General features: G+C 38.1%; 1 non-coding gene across 1 annotated transcript; it reads right to left on the bottom strand.

Moving 5' to 3' along the window:
• Nucleotides 1-972: 972 nt before the first annotated feature.
• Nucleotides 973-1079, bottom strand: LOC122308543. Its single transcript, XR_006242065.1, has one exon. It is a non-coding gene; the product is annotated as a small nucleolar RNA R71 (small nucleolar RNA).
• Between the last annotated feature and the right edge of the window lie 24062 nt (nt 1080-25141).

A 25141-nucleotide genomic window follows, 5' to 3' on the forward strand; every position in this document is an offset into this window, starting at 1 on the left:
CATCGCCCTACGCACCAACTCCGTGGCTCTTCGCTGGTGAGGGCTAGAGGATGCTTGGCTACGAACACGCGGGGCGTGGAACTGGGCATCGCTCGTTAGGTGTCACATGCGTGGTGGTACTCTGCGGTGTGGCACTGGAGCCAGGGTGTGCGGATGACCCCTAGGGGAGGTCATGGTGCATATGGGTAAAAATGGATTTTGGTTTGAGACGGTTATAGAGGCCAAATGTGACTTTTGGCGTGGTTTTTGGAAAATATGTGTTTTTGGGCCAAATGGGATTTTTTGGCGTGTGTGGAAAATTATGTTTTATGGGTTTTGTGCATGGGCATCACTTCATGCATTTTGTTTGAGTTCTATGTCTTTTTATCTGGTGGTGTTTGGGTTTTACTTACCTGCAGTACCATTTTTGGTTCCGTAGCTTTTGGTGCAGGTTTTGAGGATGAGGAGGAGGAGGCTGAGCCCGAGGATGCGGCTCCGCCGGGTTGCTGATGTTATGCTTTATATTTGGTTTTAAAACTATGTTAGTGTTTTGTAATATTTTATGTATGTTTTAAACAGCTTGTATTACGTTAAGAGAAAATTCTGGTACTTAGTTATATGACTTTCGTTATCCGCTTCGTGTTTCTTCGTGCACCTATGTTGCCTTTGCACTTGGCACCCGTCGTTAGGGTGGTGACCCGGGTTGTCACCATCCGGATGTCTCAACTTCCCTGTGTCCATGCGCGGGGATTTGGGGGCGTCACATCACCACTTGATGATCCCAATATTCATTTGGCAATGTTCCTGGAGATTTACGACACTGTAAAGATCAATGGTGTTACTGAAGACACCATTAGATTGAGATTGTTTCCTTTTTCTTTGAGGGACAAGGCTAGAGGTTGGCTACAATCTCTACAACCGGGAAGCATCACTAGTTCGCAAGACATGGCTGAGAAGTTTCTTGATAAATTCTTTCCTCATGCAAAAATAGCCCAACTCAGGAGTGAGATTGGTCAATTCAAGCAAAATGATTTTGAGTCACTCTATGAAGCATGTGAGAGGTACAAAGACTTGGTTCGACGTTGCCCACAACATGGATTGCCAAATTGGTTACAAGTTCATATGTTCTATAATGGGTTAAATGGGCAAACTCGAACTATAGTTGATGCTGCTTCTGGTGGAACTTTGATGTCAAAGACAGCTAAGGGTGCTACTGCTCTTTTGGAAGAAATGACCTCAAACAACTATCAATGGCCAACTAAGAGGACTTTGGCTAAGAAAGTTGCTGGAATTCATGACTTGGAGCTGATAGCAGCCCTTTCAGCTCAAGTTGCTACTCTATCTCATCAGATTTCAGCCTTGACAACACAAAGGATACCACAAAATACCGAATATGTTGCATCTACAAGTATGATAGTTCCAAGTAATGAAGCGAGTCAAGAACAAGTTCAATACATCAACAATCGGAACTACAACTATCGTGATAATCCTATGCCAAATTACTACCACCCAGGGCTTCAAAATCATGAGAATTTGTCATATGGAAATACAAAGAATGTGTTGCAACCTCAACATCCTCTAGCATTTGATAGCCAACCAAGTGAGAAGAAGATGTCACTTGAGGATGCCATGGTTTCCTTTGTTCAGGAGACCATTGCAAGGTTTAAAAAGACTGATTCACGGTTGGACAACATTGAGACTCATTATAGCAATAGGGGAGCACTATGAAGAATCTTGACGTGAAAATTGGGCAGCTAGCCACTAACATCAATGCCCAACAAAGAGGAGCTTTTCCTAGCAACACTGAAGTGAATCCAAAGGAACAATTCAAGGCCATCACACTTATGAGTGGAAAAGAAATTGAGAGGTCACCATTAAAGGAGAGCAAATCCACCTCTACCGTTGCGAACAATGGCCAAAGCAAAGATCAAGTAGAAGAAGAGGAGATTGTCAATGATACACTAAGAGAGACCAACTTGCCTCCTGTAATTTCATTTCCTGACAATCCTCCTATTCTTGCTCCTCCACTTCCTTATCCTCAGCATTTTCAAAAGCAAAAATTAGATAAGCAATTTTCTAAGTTTTTGGATATTTTTAAGAAAATTCACATAAATATTCCTTTTGCAGATGCCTTGGAACAAATGCCAAATTATGTCAAATTTTTGAAGAACATCATTTCCAAGAAGAGAAGGTTGGAGGAGTTTGAAACAGTGAAGCATTCTGAAGAATGCAGTGCCATTCTTCAAAAGAAATTGCCTCAAAAATTAAAAGATCCGGGGAGTTTCACTTTGCCTTGCACGATTGGAAATTCATTTTTTGATAGAGTTTTATGTGATCTTGGTGCTAGCATTAATCTTATGCCACTTTCTGTTTGCAGGAAATTAAGACTTGGAGAGATGAAGCACACAACAATTTCCTTGCAACTAGCGGATCGATCCATCAAGTATCCACGTGGAATCATAGAAGACGTATCGGTAAAGGTGGATAAATTTATTTTTCCTGCTGACTTTGTGGTGTTAGATATGGAGGAAGATGAAGATGTCCCACTAATTCTTGGTCGACCATGCTTGGCTACGGGAAGGGCTTTGATTAATGTTCAAAAGGGTGAATTAACATTGAGAGTTAATAAGGAAGAAGTTATGTTCAACATCTACCAAGCCATGAAATTCCCAGAAGATCCAAGTACTTGCTTTTGGGTAGATGTCATTAAGAAATGTGTAGAAGAGGCCTTTCAAGAAGATATGCCATCCGATCACCTAGAACGATGTATCACCACTTCATCTCATGCTTATAATTTTAATAATTCTGCTGTTTGTGAATCTAACTTGCCTTTTGTTAGTGAAGAATTTCTCCACTATGTTTTTGCTTTGGGAGCATTGCAGCAGGTTACATCACTTAGTAATGAAGTGGGAAAGCTAGAGCCGGTGGTACCAAAGAGTGAATCTGAAAATGCTAAAGAAAAGATGCAGAAAAATAAAACTCCGGAGTTGAAGCAATTACCTGAGCATCTTCGCTATGCGTTCTTGGGTGATAGTGATACCTTTCCAGTAATTGTTCCTACATCACTCACAACAGAAGAAGAGGAAAAGTTGCTGCGTGTATTGAGGGAGCATAGAACAGCCTTGGGATGGACTATTTCTGACATAAAAGGAATAAGTCCCTCCATTTGTATGCACAAGATTTTAATGGAGAAGCTTTACAAGCCAACGATTGAGCACCAAAGAAGATTAAATCCAGTAATGAAGGAAGTTGTGAGAGCTGAAATTTTGAAACTCCTTAATGCTGGAATTATATATGCTATTTCAGATAGTTCATGGGTAAGTCCAGTGCAAGTTGTACCAAAGAAGGGTGGAATGACAGTGGTGAAAAATGACAATAATGAGTTCATTCCTACAAGAACGGTCACGGGATGGTGTGTATGCAGGGATTACCGCAAGTTGAATAAAGCAACAAGGAAGGATCATTTTCCGCTTCCATTCATTGATCAAATGTTGGATCGATTGGCTGGGTACTCCTACTATTGCTTTTTAGATGGTTATTCGGGGTATAATCAAATTGTCATAGCTCCTGAAGATCAAGAGAAAACTACATTCACATGCCCCTATGGAACGTTTGCTTTTAGGAGGATGCCCTTTGGATTGTGCAACGCCCCTGCGACATTTCAACGTTGCATGATGACTATCTTTTCTGATATGGTGGAAGATATAATGGAAGTTTTCATGGATGACATTTCAGTTTTTGGTACATCTTTTTATCATTGTTTGCATAACTTAGTTCTTGTTTTGCAGAGATGTGAAGATAAAAATCTAGTCCTGAACTGGGAGAAGTTTCATTTCATGGTTCAAGAAGGGATCGTGCTTGGCCATAGAGTGTCATCTAAAGGAATTGAGGTGGATCGAGCCAAAATTGCAACCATAGAGAAACTACCACCTCCAAAGAATGTGAAGGGAATCAGAAGTTTTCTGGGACATGCTGGATTTTATAGAAGATTTATCAAGGATTTTTCTAAACTCTCTAAACCTTTATGTAATTTTCTTGAGAAAAATTTTGTATTTGACTTTGATGTTGTTTCTTTGCAGGCCTTTAATACACTCAAGGAGAAACTAATTTCAGCACCAATTGTGATTGTGCCTGATTGGAGTCAACCTTTTGAAATTATGTGCGATGCAAGTGACTTTGCAATTGGAGCAGTGTTGGGGCAAAGGTGAGACAAGCTATTTAGAGCCATCTATTATGCAAGCCGGACATTGAATGAAGCTCAATTAAATTATACAACAACTGAGAAGGAGATGCTTGCCGTGGTGTTTACTTGTGATAAATTTCGGTCTTACCTCATTGGTACAAAAGTAATAGTGTTCATTGATCATGCAGCACTTCGTTATTTGTTTGGCAAGAAGGATGCTAAGTCGAGGCTAATTCGTTGGATCCTCCTTCTTCAAGAATTTGATTTGGAGATTCGAGATAAGAAAGGAAGTGAAAATTTAGTGGCTGATCATCTCTCTCGGTTAGAGCAAGAGGAAGAAAGACCAGATTCAGTGGTCCAAGAGGCATTCCCTGATGAACAGTTGTTTGCATGTGAGATCAAGCTTCCGTGGTATGCAGATATTGTTAACTACCTAGCTTGTAAAGTTTTACCACTTGATCTTACTTACCATCAACGCAAGAAGTTTTTGCATGATGTGAATTATTATCTTTGGGATGAGCCTTTGTTGTTCAAAAGATGCCCAGATCAAATCATTCGAAGATATGTGCCGGAAGAAGAGATGCAAGACATCCTCCATCACTGCCATTCCTCATCATATGGAGGACACTTTGGAGCCACCCATACAGCAGCTAAGGTACTTCAAAGTGGGTTCTTTTGGCCTTCTATTTTTCGTGATAGTTACACTTTGGTGAAAACTTGTGACCGATGCCAACGTATGGGGAATATTTCAAGGCGTCATGAGTCACCACTGAAAGGTATTTTAGAAGTTGAGTTGTTTGATGTTTGGGGAATAGATTTTATGGGGCCTTTTCTCCTTCTTTTGGTTTTGCTTATATCTTATTAGTAGTTGACTATATGTCAAAATGGGTGGAAGCAATTGCTACAACAACAAATGATGCAAAGGTAGTGCTCAAATTTTTGCACAAGAATATATTCACAAGATTTGGCACTCCACGAGCTATTATTAGTGATGAAGGGACTCACTTTTGCAACAAGTTGTTTGATAATCTTCTTTCTAAATATGGTGTAAAGAACAAGATAGCACTTGCTTACCATCCTCAAACTAATGGCCAAGCTAAAATTTCAAATAGATAAATCAAGAATATCCTTGAAAAGACGGACAAAACCAATAGAAATGATTGGGCGAAGAAGCTTGATGATGCTTTATGGGCATACCGTATAGCCTTTAAAACACATATCGGGATGTCTCCATACCAATTAGTGTTTGGAAAGGAGTGTCATCTTCCTGTGGAGTTGGAGCATAGAGCTTATTGGGCTGTAAAAAAGTTTAACTTTGATTTGAAGGCAGCAGGTGAAAAGTGACTTCTTCAATTGAATGAGATGGAAGAGTTCCGGAATAATGCATATGAAAATGTAAAGATCTATAAAGAAAGGACGAAGAAGTGGCATGACAAACAGATTCTTAGACGAGAGTTTGCTCCAGGACAACAAGTTTTACTCTTCAATTCACGACTCAAACTCTTCCCAGGAAAGTTAAAATCAAGATGGACAGGTCCTTATATAATTCATGAAGTTTTCTCTTTTGGAGCAGTAGATTTGAAGGACAAGACAGGGAATATTTTCAGAGTCAATGGTTAGAGATTGAAGCACTACTATGGAGAACAAGTGGAGAGGAACTATGCATTTATTCCTCTTGGAGATCCTAATTGATGAAAATTGAAAAGTCTGGTTGTAGACTTTAAAACAAGCGCTTATGGGAGGCAACCCATAGATCTATCTTTCATTCTTTCATTTATTTTATTATCTTTATTTATTTAGTTTTAATAATTTGATTTTTGATGCAGGTTTATTTAGCATGAATAAAGAGCTGAAAAATTTTAAACTACGAAACATTCATCATGAAACTAGGGAAGTTCCTTTCATTTCTTCAATACTTTTTACTTTTGCATTACAATGAGAACATTGTTTAGTTTAAGTTTGGGGGTGTAAACTTCTATAGTCATTTGATCCTCTTGTTTTCTAAGTCTTGGGCTGCTGATGGGTTGTCTGATTCTCTTACCAAGCATGCATTGTGATTGAGCCGAAATATTGCATGTTTTAGCTATTTAAAACCAATATATTTTAAATTCTTCATGACATTATTATTGGTTTTAGATGGAAAAATAGTTAATAAGCATAAATACGAGTTGCGATTTTTAATTGATTAATATCATGTTTATGCTTAATTTTATAACTATGATTTAATGGGACAATATTTCCTCACATATATAGTTTATTTGTGATAATCTATTTTTCTTTTAATTTATTTTTGGGTGTTATTTTTATTGTTTGTGAACAAGTGACAACCATATGTGCATGATGCAGTGTGTGATATTGAGTTGGAAGAAAGATAGAGGATGACGGTGAAGAAGGGCCCAAAGCTTGATTGAGAATAGGCAACGATGGGCTGGTGCAAAAGGAAAATGTTTTTCATTGTGCTTGATGTCCTTTGAAATCCATTCACACGATGCAACCATACATGGACAGCAAAAGAAATGACCAACATGTAATACACATGCAACACAGCTGGCAGATGCCTCATTCGGACAGCTTCATTCCGCACACAGCCACTCACACCGGACACATGCAGGAAAGCAACACATGCACACATGCTCACACCATGCATGGGACCCACTCACACGAAGCAAACATGCTCAACAAACCACACTCGGAGCTGCAGCACTCACACATCAGCAGGAACAACATCATTCACATACGGCTGGAGCACTCATGTTAGCTTTTACTTTTTCGTGAGGTGGGGTTTTCTTGGCTGGCAGACTTCACGGAAAGATCTTTTTCGTTTGAGTGGAGAGAGGGCTGTGTTCCTTACTTTTCGTTTAGGGGGTAGGCAGCAGCAGAATTGGTGGGGAATTGAGAGAGGGAGAGACGTGTGAAGAAAAGTCGAGCAAATAAAAGAAATAAAAAGCAAAAGAAGACAGCCGAAATGAATGGGAGGCACATTTCAACACAAAGAGAAGTGTTACGTGGGGGTTGTCTTGGTTCTTGGAGAATTTACTCTGAAGGAAGCAAAGGCACAGCCGAGACACACGCTGGAGAGTAGTAGACGGGGAGAATTTACTTTGTTATTTTAATGGTTGGTGAGGCTAATCTGGTCGTAGGAGCTGGGTAACGCTGCATTAGAAGGACTGGGAAGGACTGGCTTGGACGGAAGAAGAACCACGGAACGTGGAACGGACTGGTCTTTAGGGGAGTTTTCTTTGTAATTCAATTTCCTGTTTTATGATCTAATTTTCATTTTAGCTTGAGTTTTATTTTAATATTATCATGGATAATGTTTGGAGTTGTAACTTTTATTTTATTTTATTTTCTTTTCAGTTTTATGTTATTGTGTGGTTTCATTGTATTTTATTTTAATTTTATCCTGAACAATATTACTATAATATTTGCAATGAATTTGTTTGGCTAAATTTTCATACTAAGGTTAGAGGTGAAGTTTAATGATTTACATATTGTTTCCGAATCGACGTAAAATCTATTTTGCGAGCTTGATTGATTGAAAGATTTTTATTTGAAAAATTTGATTATCTATATACTCGTCTTGATTCATTGTGATTTCCGAATACAGTGAATGCTTGAGGAATCCCTGTGGTATTCAAATAGATTTGTAAATGTTTTAACCATCAATCGTTTACGCTCAATCATAAGCGTCTGTTTTTCTCGATCTTAAATGCTAAATCTACCAATTAAACGGAATCATTATTCTAGTTTAATTGTAGTAAATTGATCGGAAACAATATCGTAAATTATTAGACGGATCCTCGAAACCTTAGTCTTTTTCCATTCATTTTATCAATCTTCATTTGATTGTACGTTCCTTTTCGTAATTTTGTTTCATTGTCTGAATGTCATTTATTTTTCTTTCTCCTTTAAATTTCAGTCTATTAATTTGAGCAATTTTAATTTACTTTCTTGCATTTTAATTCCTTACATTTCATCGCTGCACTTAAATCCAACAAACAAACATGAATCTGGTTCACGACCAGTAAATTTTGATTTTCATTACACTTCTCCATCCATTGTACATATCATCCTCTTTTCTCTTTGTGAAGTTTTTCACATTTTTCAACAAGTTTAATTTTAAGTAACCTTTCCCTGTGGATTCGATCCTGTAAGATACTACAACGCCTGTATACTTGCAGGTAAAACTGCACTAGATTTTTGATTCATTAATTTGAGTCAAAGTTTAGTCGCAACAAGTTTTTGGCGCCGTTGCCGGGGGAAGTAGTCTAACTTGAATTTAAACTTGTTATTGTATTTTATTTTATTTTTTTTTTACTCATCTCATTTGCATCAACCACTCATCTCCACCATATTAGATCGATGTATCATTTCATGCCAGCATTTCAAGAAGGTTGGTCTGAGCCAATCCAATCAACTAACTGGGTCAATCAAGCACAAAATCAGCATTTCTCCAACACATATAATCCGGGGTGGAATAATCACCCAAATTTCTCATGGAGAAATGATCAGCCTAGTTGGTCCCCACCTCCTCAGCACCAGTATCCGCTATATCAAAATCCTCAGAGCTATCCTTATGTAGCTCATCCTGGATTTCAACCTCATGTAGCTGCACAAAGTCCTCAGTCTTCATCATTTGCCAATAAGACTCTAGAAGACAGTATGGCACAGATGGCCAATACACTTCAGCAATTCATTCAGGCCAACACAAATAATCAAAATACTCAGGCCATAAATGGGTTGCCTAGCACTGTTAATAAAATGAGCACAACCTTGAGCACCCTAGAAGAAGGGAAATTTCCTGCACAGCCTCCACATAAGGAAACCCTTGAGGAAACATTACAGGTTTTTATGCAGGGACAAGCTCAGATAACGCAGGCCATTACTGAGCTGAGAAGTTCTATGAGCGACTTGACCTCTGCATTACATGCTCAGGAAAAGGGAGACGTTGTTGAAACAGCAGAAGCTGTTCTTACCTTGAGAAGTGGGAAGGAAGTTCCCCTACCTGAGATGACCATAGACATAGAGGTAATTGCTCCTACGCCTAAAGATGCAGCAGAGACGGATGAAGCTGAAAAAGAACCAGAGGTGGTGAGACCAGAACAGAAGAAGCCTGTGAGTGCAGATGCTGAAACTAATAAGGGATACCAACCTGTGGTACCCTATCCTCAAAGATTGGCAGCTGGCAAAAGTGGAGTTGTAAAAATTACCTTTGGGAACATGGCACTTAAGTTGAACATTTTCAACACCTGCAAGATGCCAGCAAGTGGTTTGAATGCTGTGGAGAGTTTGACACCAACGAAGTTTATTTGCTCAAATTCTCCTTTCTCTGATAATGAAGATGATTTTAAATTTTTTGATTGTTTTGCAGATTCTTCCTTACCATTTCAAGGGACGGAGAGAATGCCTTCTAAATGGTCCACCCAAAATAAACGTCGGTTTCTCTCCGAGCTGAGAAAACAGTTTCAAAAATTTTGCAAATCCCGATGGAGTGGGCCGTACATTGTAGACCCCAGGGAAGTGTCTTGATTTCCTTTTCCTTCTTTACAGTTTTCTTTACTTGCTTTATTTTTATTTGTTTGTTTGCTTTGATTTTATATTTCATGTTGATTGTTTGTTTTGATTGTTGAGATCTGTGCATTTTGTTTTCTTTCGTTCGATTCAATAAAGACTATGTCTCTCACTAGTTGGGGGGTGTGGAATGAATAAAACGGTGCGTTAGTAGACACTGTAGATAGTTTAATAAAAAAAAATAATAATAATAAATAAATAATAATAATAGTTGGATCCGTCCGTGATCCGACAAGTGTGACTGTAGATAGTTGAAAAGAATAATAATCCGTCCGTGATCTGACAAGTGGCTGGAGATTTGAAAGTTAAAAGAATAGTTGGATCCGTCCGTGATCTGACAAGAGTGTCTGGAGATTTGAAATCACCTGATGTTGTTGAAAAACGGGATTTGAGGCTCCGAGTTGTCATTTCACCGAAATCACATTGCTTTTTGACGTGGATGATAACTCGTCTGGTTCATTGTACTACCTCTATAAAATCAGTCCTGAACTTCATCAAATCCGCATCAAGTTTTCATTTTCATCTCCATAAACTCATCTGCATTCTTCCAACTTTCTAACTTTTAAGCTTCTAGTCTTCTGTCAATGGCTCATTCCTCAAGCATTCCTCTAGATCAATCCATGAGGCCTTCTGCATCCCAACCTCCTGTTCTTTCCGCAGCCACCATTAGTGCCATGCTGCAACTGGAAAATAATAGTATGGCTAATAGGTCGGACACAGATGCTATCTACGACCTGGTGAGTCTTGGGACTCGCTACTCATCCTCCATTGTGGCTTTTTCCCAAAGGGTACAAGCCAAAAACAATGAGGTTGAAAGGCTGAAAGAACAAATCGTTGTACTTCAACGAATTTCTCAAGAGGCTCACATAAGGGAAGGAATCGAACGGCAGAAGAATAGACATTTGAAGTCTCTTTTAGATTCTTCATTCCGCTTGCCAGCTCCCATGGCTAAGGATGACCTGATGCTGTATGAAGAGCATGAGCGTCTCAAACTTGAGGCTAAAAACCTCAAGTTTATGTAAAAAAAAAAAAAAAAAAAAAAAAAAAAAAAAAAAAAAAAAAAAAAAAAATTTCTTTCTTGCTTGTTTTGCATTTTGTTTATTTTGTTTTGGGTCCACTACTTTGGAGGATCCTGCGTATCAGAATTAATTTCTGAATCATCATTGTATATACCATATGTGTTGTTTTGTTTTTCCTTCTTTTGTTTTCTGTTATGTTTTTAACTTTGACAGTAATCTACTCCTTTTGTGCACTCGAATATCTCAAGTGAATTTGTTTCCTCTCTGTTTAATCATGACTGTATAACATACATCATCGGATATTCATTGCTGAACATTGAGGACAATGTCACATTTAGTTGGGGGGAGGGTTTTCTGTTGAAAATTTAGTAGCACCTAATAATATACAAAAAAAAAAAAAAAAAAAAAAAAAAAAAAAAAAAAAAAAAATTGTGAGGGAAATTGAAACAAAAATGATTAACACACACTTCTGGCATTTTTGTGAAATTTGAGTATCTTGGTGGAGTAGTTGAGCGGAATTATTTTGTGAAGATTTATTTTCAACCTTAAGCATAGAACATGACTTATGATGCATCATATTTTGTTGAGGAGTGACTTGAAACACCGGGATGCGATATTTACAAAAATGAGAATTAGTATAATTTATATTGAATGAAGGGCAAGTTTTGAAAGAACATTTTGCACATGCTTACACTTGTAGTGTTCCTCATTAATCTTCATAGATTTAAAACAGGAGAAGTAAACTGCAGGACTACCGAGCCTTATATAAAAAAAAAAAAAAAAAAAAAAAAAAAAAAAAAAAAAGAAGAAAAAGAAAAAGAAAAGAAAACGAAAAAAAAAAAAAAAAATCGTGTAAGTTTTCCTAAATAAAGGGTTAGAAACAGTTACCTAAAACTTTGGGGGTTGAATGATCAACCTTTAAACAGAGTTGGCGTGAAAACTGCTAGTCCCTTAGGCTTTGAGGTAGTTAGAATCAATAATGATTAATCTTAAGGTTGAAAAATCCTATGATAAATCATGTTTATTAGTGAGGAACATACAGAGGTTTAGCCACACACACACATATTCGAGTTCTGATACATTTGCCCTAATTCTATGTGAACAATTGTTGAGACTTTCCTTGTGGATACAACTCCTGGTGTTGAGTAGTCACGAATTGATTTTTTGTGAGAATTCAGAATTATGTTTGATTGTTTTTGTTTGAATTTCGAGCTTTATGCAATATTCATCTCAATTAATTTTCACTATTTTGCTCAAGGATTAGCAAAAAGCTAGTTGGGGGGTGTGATTGAGCCGAAATATTGCATGTTTTAGCTATTTAAAACCAATATATTTTAAATTCTTCATGACATTATTATTGGTTTTAGATGGAAAAATAGTTAATAAGCATAAATACGAGTTGCGATTTTTAATTGATTAATATCATGTTTATGCTTAATTTTATAACTATGATTTAATGGGACAATATTTCCTCACATATATAGTTTATTTGTGATAATCTATTTTTCTTTTAATTTATTTTTGGGTGTTATTTTTATTGTTTGTGAACAAGTGACAACCATATGTGCATGATGCAGTGTGTGATATTGAGTTGGAAGAAAGATAGAGGATGACGGTGAAGAAGGGCCCAAAGCTTGATTGAGAATAGGCAACGATGGGCTGGTGCAAAAGGAAAATGTTTTTCATTGTGCTTGATGTCCTTTGAAATCCATTCACACGATGCAACCATACATGGACAGCAAAAGAAATGACCAACATGTAATACACATGCAACACAGCTGGCAGATGCCTCATTCGGACAGCTTCATTCCGCACACAGCCACTCACACCGGACACATGCAGGAAAGCAACACATGCACACATGCTCACACCATGCATGGGACCCACTCACACGAAGCAAACATGCTCAACAAACCACACTCGGAGCTGCAGCACTCACACATCAGCAGGAACAACATCATTCACATACGGCTGGAGCACTCATGTTAGCTTTTACTTTTTCGTGAGGTGGGGTTTTCTTGGCTGGCAGACTTCACGGAAAGATCTTTTTCGTTTGAGTGGAGAGAGGGCTGTGTTCCTTACTTTTCGTTTAGGGGGTAGGCAGCAGCAGAATTGGTGGGGAATTGAGAGAGGGAGAGACGTGTGAAGAAAAGTCGAGCAAATAAAAGAAATAAAAAGCAAAAGAAGACAGCCGAAATGAATGGGAGGCACATTTCAACACAAAGAGAAGTGTTACGTGGGGGTTGTCTTGGTTCTTGGAGAATTTACTCTGAAGGAAGCAAAGGCACAGCCGAGACACACGCTGGAGAGTAGTAGACGGGGAGAATTTACTTTGTTATTTTAATGGTTGGTGAGGCTAATCTGGTCGTAGGAGCTGGGTAACGCTGCATTAGAAGGACTGGGAAGGACTGGCTTGGACGGAAGAAGAACCACGGAACGTGGAACGGACTGGTCTTTAGGGGAGTTTTCTTTGTAATTCAATTTCCTGTTTTATGATCTAATTTTCATTTTAGCTTGAGTTTTATTTTAATATTATCATGGATAATGTTTGGAGTTGTAACTTTTATTTTATTTTATTTTCTTTTCAGTTTTATGTTATTGTGTGGTTTCATTGTATTTTATTTTAATTTTATCCTGAACAATATTACTATAATATTTGCAATGAATTTGTTTGGCTAAATTTTCATACTAAGGTTAGAGGTGAAGTTTAATGATTTACATATTGTTTCCGAATCGACGTAAAATCTATTTTGCGAGCTTGATTGATTGAAAGATTTTTATTTGAAAAATTTGATTATCTATATACTCGTCTTGATTCATTGTGATTTCCGAATACAGTGAATGCTTGAGGAATCCCTGTGGTATTCAAATAGATTTGTAAATGTTTTAACCATCAATCGTTTACGCTCAATCATAAGCGTCTGTTTTTCTCGATCTTAAATGCTAAATCTACCAATTAAACGGAATCATTATTCTAGTTTAATTGTAGTAAATTGATCGGAAACAATATCGTAAATTATTAGACGGATCCTCGAAACCTTAGTCTTTTTCCATTCATTTTATCAATCTTCATTTGATTGTACGTTCCTTTTCGTAATTTTGTTTCATTGTCTGAATGTCATTTATTTTTCTTTCTCCTTTAAATTTCAGTCTATTAATTTGAGCAATTTTAATTTACTTTCTTGCATTTTAATTCCTTACATTTCATCGCTGCACTTAAATCCAACAAACAAACATGAATCTGGTTCACGACCAGTAAATTTTGATTTTCATTACACTTCTCCATCCATTGTACATATCATCCTCTTTTCTCTTTGTGAAGTTTTTCACATTTTTCAACAAGTTTAATTTTAAGTAACCTTTCCCTGTGGATTCGATCCTGTAAGATACTACAACGCCTGTATACTTGCAGGTAAAACTGCACTAGATTTTTGATTCATTAATTTGAGTCAAAGTTTAGTCGCAACACATTGGAGTAAGATTTAATTCTCTATGACTCTGAAATTTGTGATTGTAGATGGTTTTGAGAAAAATTTTCAAAAATTTCTTTTATGTCAAGTGGAGTTTTTTGGGTACTTTGGTTTAAATCTTTGACCTTGAACATAATTGAGCACATAGTCGTTTTTCTCTTATTCCATTTTGCTTATGAAGAGAAGAAGTTGAATTAATTGAAAGAGGGAAGTTCGATTTTGCTTTGCTCTAGAATCCGTTGATGGGTCCTTGAGGCGAAATCCTAGTTGAGACCAAATATTAGAGAAATGATCTAGGCATTTCTTTGGCATAACCAAAAAGCTTTCCCAGCCGTCCTAAATATCATGCCATCATTACATGGTGTGTTTCCATAGTCAACACCCTTGAGCCTTAATAAGCCTTTATTTATTCTTTGAACTACATAAACCATGCCCGCTCTAAGCCTGAAAAACAATGAATCTACCTTTGATAGTTTGAAAAAATACTTTGGTGGAGAGTTACATTTAAAAGAGAAAATTTGTTTCATGATGAGCTGTATTATGTTTGCTCTGTTTGATCAAAGAAGAAGAAGAAGAAAGATAGTGAAAAAAAAAACAAAAGAAAAAGAAGTCACTAAGTGGAGTATGTATCACCTCAGATTTTGTTAAAGGAATTGTTGGTATTGTTTCAGTGATTACAGCAACAATAATGCCACGAGTATGAGTATATTGCCAAGAAAGAGCTATGATTTGAATCATGTGGGTATCTCTTTTAGTGTTCTTTTCACTAAGTATTTTTCCAGTTTGCTTTGATTTTCCATATCCACTTCTTTCTTAACCCTCACCCTGTGGCCTATCATTACAACCTTATTAAAGACCTTTTGATCTCTGATTTTGGTGTTGACTACATTAGTGGAGAGGATTTCTGAAAATTGGACTTATGGGATTAAGTTTTAAGAGAATTCTTCTGATTTTGGTTGTTCTACTTTTATCTGAGTTTGCAGGTGGTTTGAGGTTAAATTGACTATATCACACACACACTGAAGGTCTTGCTATCTTTGATGTTAAAAGAATAAGATACTAGTGATGAAATCTAAATTCATAAAAGCTTGGTGAGTGATGATACTTCTCTCTGGGGTAGAGTTGATATTGCCTAAACTATCATTTGCTTTTCTTTTTGTTTGAGGACAAACAAAGTTGTAAGTTTGGGGGTATTTGATGACTTGCAAAATTTCGTATTGCAGATTTTGCAAGATCGCTCGAGCGGAGGCTTTTGGCCGCTCGAGCGAATTCAGGCAGATTCAAATGCTCGACTGCCGCTCGACAGTGAGATAGAGCGGGTTGTGGGAAAATGAAGATCGCTCGAGCAGAGACATTGGATGCTCAAGCGAAATGAGGTAGAGTCGAACGCTCGATGTGCGCTCGACACCCCACTCGAGCGAACATTGTATTTTGACAGATCTGGGGTTTTCCACCGTCACATGATATAAAAAGTGATTTTTCACTCTATGGCCGTAGCTTTTTTATTGGAGAACACTTTTGGGGATAGAAAAATACAGCTAGAAGGATTCAAATCATATATTTTGGAGAGGCAATTCCATATATTGCACGTACGTTGGAATCATACACAAGCGCAGACGGGAGAAAAGCATTGAAACATTTCCTTGAGTTTTTGAAGACGAGTTGCGGCTACGAGGAGTATTTTTCAGCGTTTATTTTCTTCCAATATTCTCAGAACAATTATGGTGAATTCATTTATGTTGAATTCCTTTTCTAGCATGAGCTAAATTTTATTTATTCTAGGAAAACGATGTAACCTAGTTCCGAACTATGCTTGATTGTCTATGCTAATTTAAGGCAATTCTCTCTTTGTTTATCTGATTTATTCTGAGTTTATTGCTTCTAATTAACTGGCCATTGATTAGATGATATTTAATCTTGTGATTTGCTATCAAAAGAGGGAATCATAGGGTAGATCTTGAATATTTCAGCATAGGTAAGTATAGAGATCGAAAGACTTATATGAACCTATGTAGTAATTAAATCATTGGTCTTATTGCTTTCTTGATTATTTAATTTGCATATTCTTGTCTGAATTGATAAACAAGAATAATTTCCAATTGACTATCGAAAGAGGCTTTTGGATGAATTAGAGATTTGCTAATAGACAAAAAGAATTAAATTAAATTAGTTGGATGAGTAAAGCATAGTGAAGAATTAGGTGAAATCAATTTCCTAGAAGTTTTCTTTCCCATTAATTTAATCTTCGAACGTCAGTTTTATTTCCTTTGCATATTTCTCTTTGAACCGATTTTAGTTTAAATTGCAACTACAAAAATCTTAGTGATTCCTCTAGATAAAATCGAGATTAGTATAATTTTGGTATTTGGCAAAAGTAAGGTACCAATCCCTGAGGACGATACTCTTCTTATCACTTTATTATAAAACTACGATACTGTGCACTTGCAGTTTTGCACCGGTCAGAGGGCCTTTTATAGGAGTCAATGGGGAAGGGGGCACTGCTCATGGCTTGGAAGGGAGGCTTGTGATTGGTGGAGTGGGCGGTGGTGGTGATGAGTGCATGGTTCTAGCCTTGTGTCTTTTGTGCATAGTGAAATAGTGCCCTAGAATCACCATGATCTCATCAAGTCAAGTGCTACAATGACCCTAAGAGTGCAGGGCTGACCGTGGTATAGAAGAAGGAAAAAAAAATGAAACCAAGGCATGATGCCATACCGTGATGCCATCGGGTGAGAGATCTTCAAGGCTCGATAGATTTCCTTGCTTGTTTTGCCTCGTCTCTTTGTTTTGTTTTAAAGGTTTGAAGTCTTCATTTTGATGGCTTTACAGGAATGGTGCTTGGTTGGCTGCCAAGTGATCATTCACTTATAGGAAAAAGAAGAGGAGTAAGGTGGTGGTGGTTTAGTCGTGACATGACTTATTCTCCTCCTTTGTCAAATTGGTTTGCATCCTCTTTGGGGTATAAGATGACAAACCAACTCATGTGTGCCTTGAAGGTTTACTGTGAGTTGGTGGAAAGGGGGGTGGCATGTGGTGGTGACTCAGCCATGTGCAGAAGCGAGACCAAAACGCAACCAATTGGTTTCTATCCAACTACCGTTTAGGTGCATTCGATTTGGGATTTTTCATTTGGTTCTTGAAACCAATTTTGCCCAAAAATTAGTTTGATTCTAAAGAGATGATATGAGGTGTGAGTGGTGAGATTGGAACTAAAAATAAGATGGAATTGGCATGGGCTTTGGGGCTGTTTTTGTACAATGCACATGAAAGTGCACATGTGAGCTTATTGGTGGATTTTGGGCAATTTTATATGTTCTTGCTTCTAATGACGTGTGGGATCAAGACTAATCTTCTAATTTAGTCTAAGTATGAAGAAACACAATAATAAAAATAATAAAGTTCAAACCAAAAGGGCTAAAAAGATTAAGAAATGAAGTTAAGTTCAAAACATGGTTTAAACATCACAAATCATGGGCAAGTTTGATCAATGCTCTTAACCCAAGTTCAAAACTTAATTTTGAGTCCAAAGAATTCCTTAGGGATATGGGGTACATTATGGGCTTGAGAAAACTAATGGTATGGTGTATGTGGGCTTCAAATAGAAATGTGAAAAAGGTAAGACAAGGCTTTGAGTTTTGTTTGGCTTGAAAGGCCATACTTGGGAGTAGCATGGTTCATGGGCTTTGGGTGTGAGTTGACAGAAGGCCTTGGTTACAGATTTTAAGAGATCAAGAGAGGCCTTAAGATCCACAAAGATGAGGCTTGAAAGGCTTGTCTTATCATAATTGGGCCAAACTTTCAAAGGCTAACCTACCAAAACTTAATCTCTTATAAGCCTTGTTTTAAGGCTTCTAAGTCTTGGCCCATAATATTCTGAAGGTTCTAAGGGCCTTAAGTGTAGCACTAATGGGCTTTCTTACTAAACAGCTTAACCTTAACCCTCAAACTTAACTATTAATGACACTAAGTGCCATAGCCTATTGGGTAAAAAAAGTCCAAGTATTTAAAAAAAAAAATCATAATAATAATTCTTATGCTAAATATATATAAAGCCTAAAATTATAAAATTATTCTAGGGGCGATTAAAAGTTAATCCAAATGGGTAATTAGGCGAGGTGTTCCAGTGTGGCCATAATAAAGTTATTCTAAGTTATGAATTGCATAACTGAGGAAAATGCTCATAATCAAAAGGGTATAAAATCAATATTTACAAAACTGCCCCTACACTTTCCCAAAACTACAACTAAGGCTCTAAATTTTCACTATTTGCATTTTGGCTCCAAAATTCATCAAACTTCACAAGCCTCATATTTTCTATGTTCTAAATCCATATATTACCTCAAAATCTCAAAAATCATACAACTATTATGTCAAAATTATCCAACCCATTACATGCAACTTGGTAACCATTTTGTGATTTCAAACCTATAGCTTCTATGCATGCATGTATGGTCAATTTTCATCAAATATAATCCATAAATCTAACTTTAAAACATGTTTATAACTTAGAATAATACCACATGAGTTCGTCCCAACACTTAGGCATTGAATAACACCAAATCATTCAAAAACCTTCAAACCATGTGTATGCATGATTTTTCTAGCTTCTCTTTGTCACTGCAAGTTTTAAAAACTAAAGAAATCATGCATTTCAATGCCTAAAATGATGATAATTGGTTCCTAAAGGTTCATAAGGACATCCTTGAGGAAATAGAACTTGATATGCCAAGATCATTCTCATACAAGTGCATACCGAATACTTAGATGATCAACACAAGATAAGAATTTATAAACCTATCATGACATGATATTTTTCTCAAATTTAAACCTTCAATAAATCTCCCAATACATTATTAAAACAAATAAAATCATATCAATACATGTCATAGCTAAAATTGCATCCCAAAATAATTTATTAAAGAAAACTCCAATTCTAAACTGATATGCAACACCTTGAGTAAAACCTTTTATAAATTAATCAACTCCTCATTCACATGCCATAAATAAAAGCCTAACATGTTAATCTAACACCCAAAAAGATATAAGAGAAGATTACTTACAAAAGTCGTGGCCCTTGAGCTCTCAAAACTCAACTCACTCCAAGACCTCATTCAAGCTACTCGGTTTCAACTCTTTCTCGCACTTTGAATGTTTTGCTCTCAAGAACACCAAAGGAAAGCTAGATATATTTGAGTGATAAGTGAGGGATGAGGGGAGGTATTTATAGTACTCAATGGAGGGTGAGAGGCAAGGGGGGCGTTGGTCATGGCTCCAAGGAAGTGAATGTGATTGGTGTGTGTGGGAATTGGTGTCTTGATTGCATTTTCGGCCTTGTGTCATGGCTTGGTTAGCTGAATAATGACCTGAATATTCATTATTTAACCTTGGAAAAGGAGGTAGAAGAAGCCAATAGGTGCAGTGGGCTGCATTGGTACAGTAAAATAAAACAAGAAATCACAAAGAACTCAAACCATGGCCAACAGTTTTGGTTCCTTCAAAGTTGTCTAGAGTTTTTATCCTCTTTTTTCTGATCCTCTTGGTCTGATTTGGGGGTACTATAACGTCATTTGAAGGACTTTTTAGGTGAAGAAGAAAGACATGAGTGGCTGCCAAGTGATCATGCTTGAGCAGAAAATAAAAGAGGTGGAAAGAGAGGTGGTTTAGCCAAGTGGTTCAAGGGTGTGCCTCTTTGATCACCAATTGGTTTAAGGTCCATAAAAGCGGATTTTCCAAGCATAAAAATTATAAAATTTGAAAAAATTCCAAGGGATTAAATGACAAAGGTGCAGAAAATTATTGAAGATGAAGGAGCAGTTCCACTAGTCAAGCTTTCAATGTTTTATGCAAATAGTTGAGATTTTTGTCTTGGCATATGGAACTGTTTTGGCCTTCACCTGGGTCAGTTTTTAGGTGACCTAATGATGGTTGAGAGTGCAGAAAACCCTTTGAAAATTTGTGGAAGAGGTGTGGGTTTTGGGGCTGGTTTGAAGAGGTGCATGTTGATGCACCAAGGGTGCCAATTGGTGGTTGTGTTGGCATTGTCAAGGCTTGATTCCAATTGATATGGGTTGAGTTAATTCTAACCTTTAAGGGTTTTCTAAGACTGATTCAAAACAATTATAAAATCCAAAAGTTTCAGATCATAAATGTGAAGAAAAATAATTTAAAGAAAACTATGCAAAATCATGGTGTGGGCTACTACTCATGTTTGAGATGAGAAGTGCTTCTTAACTCAAGTTAGAAACCTGAGTTTAAGAAAAACCCATGATATGGTGTATGTGGGCTCCAAGTGTGAGAATGAAATAAAAGACAAGGCTTTGGGCTTTTGTTGGACCAAATGTGGAAGCCTTGGTTTTTGGGCTTCAAAGTGGATTATTATATGGACCTTATGTCCAAATTTGTTGGGCCTATTCATGGTTTCAAAGGCTTACTAGGTTGGGTCCTAATCTTAGGTCTTTCTTATGTTGGGCCAAAAGCCTGCACTCTTACAAAGTTAGGCCCAATGGCTTTAAGTCTTTTACTTTAGGCCTATTTTCTAATATCCTCCAAGAAAAGCTTAAAACTTTGTATCTCCCAAGTCAGGCTTAAGTGTTTAACATCTTATCCTTAGCCTATCACATCCTTAGTGAATTAGGGCCCTAAATTCTTATTTCTCCCAAGTTGGTCCTAAGGTTTTTTAACATCTTATTCTTAACTCATCACATCCTTAGTAAATTAGGGCTCTAAAGTCTTATGTCCATCATGTAGGGCCTAAAGTCTTATGTCCAACAAGTAGTGCCTTAAGTCTTATTTCTCCCAAGTTAGGCCTAAGGTCTTTGTGTCTATCCTTAGCCCATCTTATCTTTGTAAATAAGGGCCCTTATTGAACCACTCTTGGGCCTTATCTAAATCCATCCAATATTTAACCCATTTGCCTAGCCCATCAATATGCCAGGTCATTCTTCCATTGATCTCTTGGCATTTATCCTCAAAATTAATAAAGCACTAAAAGTTCTCCAAAATAATATTATTAGACCAATCAAGCTTCAAAATAATATTATGAAAGGGTAGTGGGTCATGGGCCTATTTTGAGTTGGAGCTTCTAAATTGCTTCTTTAGACACACCTGTAGGCAGAGTACCCCTCATTCAGGAAGATATTTATGAGGTGACTAGAAGAATATGTAGTGATTTTATTTACATAACTTTTTTTTTTTTGTTGTCCATTTGTTTTGTAACATCCTGCACCTTCTTTCTCTTATAGATACGAGTTTCATTTTGCTTGCTGAACCTCGCTTTTTAAAGATATCAAGTGATTTTTAAAACAAGTTCAGTGTTTTAAAGCTTTCAAATATTTTAAACATACTGAAAATATTTGTATGTGATATTTTCAATGTTATTGGACTAAACTTACTTTTTAATAAAATAATTATAATATTTTTTAAGATCTCTAAAAATATTATAATTGTGGAAAATCATTTTAATTAAATGATTTTAGACATTTAAAACTATTATGAGATTTCAATTATGTTGAAAACTTGAATTTATTTAAATGATTTTATTCTCTTAAAAATAATTAGCAACACTTCATCATTTAATAAATGATGAAGATTATATTTTATAAACTAAAATTTAGTTTAAAACATTCTAGCTTAATTCATCTCAGTGTTCTAAGTTAAGTAAATGTTTACACATTTTCAAATCATTATTTAAAGCTCACATTTAGATCGTTTTGAAGATCTCAAAATGAATGGCCTACATTAAATACCCAAGCTCTCTCCCTTTTCCCTCACTTTTCCCTCTCCCCTCTCTCTCCTCCCTCTCCCCTTAAGCCAGACGGGCAACAACTCTCCCCCCATCGTGGCCTCTTCTTCTCCAGCCCAGCACCTCCGCACATCGCCAATCCTCACCGCCACCACAGGCGTCTTCCTCTCACGCTGGTGAGCTCCTTCCCCCACCGATGAACCCCATGCAACCCTCTCTCTCCTCCTGCGGTAGCCCAATCAAAATGGGTTTCACCCATTTCTTCCTCCCTTACGCCGTCGTATGCGGCTACCCACATCACTGCTGACCACCATGACCACCTCCTCTCACCAACAACCACCCCCATGGCCTCCCTTCCCCGCAACTCTCTCCCTCTCCATTGGATCACATCACGCACACACACATGAAACCCACATTTTAACATTTTAATCCAATAGTATGGTATTTAGAATGCACTTTCGTGCACTCATCACACTCCCCAACTTACCCATTGTGACGCCCCCAAATCCCCACGCACAGACACGGAGAAATCGAGACGTCCGGATGATGACAACCCGGGTCACCACCCTAAGACGAGTGCCAAGTGTGTGTAAGAGCAACAAATGTGCAAAAGGAAATGCAGTGGATAACGAAAGTCATATAACTAAGTACCAGAATTTTTCTTGATATAATACAAGTTGTTTAAAACATACATAAATAAAATATTACAAAAACACAAATATAGTTTTAAACTAAATACAAAGCATAAACTTCAGCACCCCGGCGGAGCCACATCCTCGGGCTCAGCCTCCTCCTCCTCCTCGAATCCTGCACCAAAATCTACGGAACCAAAAATGGTACCGCAGGTAAGTAAAATCCAAACACCACCAGATAAAAGCATATAGAACTCAAACAATATGCATGAAGTGATGCCAATGCGCAAACCCATAAAACATATTTTTACCACGCACGCCAAAAATCCCATTTGGCCCAAAAACACATTCTTTCCAAATATCACGCCAAAAGTCACATTTGGCCCATCTCCATCTCAAACCATTATCCAGTTTATCCGTATGCACCATGACCTCCCCTAGGGGTCATCCGCACACCCTGGCTCCAGTGTCACACCGTAGAGTACCACCACGCATGTGACACCTAACGAGCGATGCCCAGTTCCGCGCCCCGCGCGTTCGTAGCTAAGCATCCTCTAGCCCTCACCAGCGAAGGGCCACGGAGTCGGTGCGTAGAGCGATGCCCGGTTCCGCGCCCGGCGCGTTCGTAGCCAAGCATCCTCTAGCCCTCGCTCCCGTCATCGCCCAGCGACAACCCAAGGGACATCACTCAGTTTATTTTGCTCCCGAGTGACCAGAGGAGCTCCACCGAAATAATACCCCATCTCAGCTTGGGGTCGTGATACACACGCACCCGTAAGTCCACTTACGCTAATTAAACAGGCTTTTCTCAATTAAATAAAAACACACTTGCATGCACCATGTAAATGGAATATCAATGCACAAAAGTAATCAACCAACATATATCAATAAAACAAACAACTCCGTCCTCCATCTATCCGACCCCCGAACTCCTCAGACTCAGTCAGGAATCAACCAACCAGCAGATAAATTATTGAATGAGCAAAATATATTTAAATCTGAAAATAGGGTTTGGAAAATACTTACAGCGCTATATAGTATTTTTAGAAAGCTTGCGGCATTGCAAACCGCGGAGAAAAAGCAAGTAATAGTGAAAATTCACTGTGGTCGTGGGTTGTAAAATACCCACTTTTGAACGGGGACAAACCAGGGCTTGGGATTGATAGGGAATGGTCTAAGGATGATTATGAAGCTATTGGAAGTGGTGGTTGGCCGTGGGTGGCGGCGAAAACGGTGGAGGGAGGCCGGATTTTCCAAAATGGAAAGCTAGCTCGTGGGAGCTGTTTCGGTGGCTAATAGGGGCCGGAAATGAGAGGGTTAAGACGGCAAGGAACCGGTGATGAAGTGGTGATGAAGTGGTGGCCGGAGGTGGAGCGACGGCGGCGGATCGGGGCAAAAACCGTGGGGGCTTCAAGGGCATTTTCCGGCCAAACGGCTGGCCAGATGGGGTTGGGATTTGGTGGGGAGGTGCGCCGGAGGGAGAGGCTTCGACCGGTGGGGGCGGTGTGCCGCACGGCGGCCGAACGGCGGTGGGTCGAGGGGCTGAGCTGGTTACGGGGTGGGAGAGGAGAGAGAAAGAGACGGAACGCACGGGAGAGGAAGGAAGAAGAAAAAGAAAAGAAAGAAAAAAGAAAAAAAGAAAAAGAAAGAAGAAAAAGAAAAGAGAAAAAGGAAAAAAGGAAAAAGGGAAAAAGAGATGTAGGAAAGAGATGAGGTCCAATCCTCACTCCGAGAAAACAAAACAAAACCGCCGAGAAAGAGATTAAAAACTGCAAAACGACTAAAATAAATAAAACACAACATCAAATAAATTAAAAACCAATTTTAAAACACAATAAATTAAAATAAATAAACTAATATATTAATTAAAATAAAAACAACCCTTCAATGAAAATACACGCGAAAGCGGGTCATCACATCCTCCCCCCCTTAAAAACAAATTTCGTCCTCGAAATTTGTAAGATCAACCACCAACTTAAAACAAGCCACATAAAAACACATAAACCAGCTGTGGCCAAGACTAAGATACATACCTTCATTATTCAAACAAGTACGGGTACTGCTCCCTCATGTCCGCTACTCGCTCCCAAAAGAAGTCTTGAGCTAACGGATCTCCCCAAGCCACCTTAACCAGAGGTATCATCTTGGACCTCAACTGTTGCTCCTTCCAATCCATGATCTGCGACGGAACAACCTCATAAGTGAGATCCGGTTGCAACTGAATACCCTCTGGGTCAACGAAACATGGCTCTTGCTGTCCAAAGCTCTTCTTCAGGGATGATACGTGGAAGACATCATGAATATCCCCAAAATACTCTGGCAAAGCAACTCTATAGGCGACAGACCCTACCTTCTCCAGAATCTGAAAAGGGCCGACATACCTCGGATCCAACTTCCTCTTCTTACCAAAACCCTTAACACCTCTCATGGGAGAGACTTTAAGGTAAACCCAATCACCAACTTCAAAAGATAACTCTCTCCTCCTGGTATCAGCGTAACTTTTCTGGCGACTCTGAGCTGCCGCCATTTTATCTCTGATGATCCGG

The sequence above is a fragment of the Carya illinoinensis genome, chromosome 4 (genome assembly GCF_018687715.1).
Source record: "Carya illinoinensis cultivar Pawnee chromosome 4, C.illinoinensisPawnee_v1, whole genome shotgun sequence".
Lineage (NCBI taxonomy): Eukaryota > Viridiplantae > Streptophyta > Magnoliopsida > Fagales > Juglandaceae > Carya > Carya illinoinensis.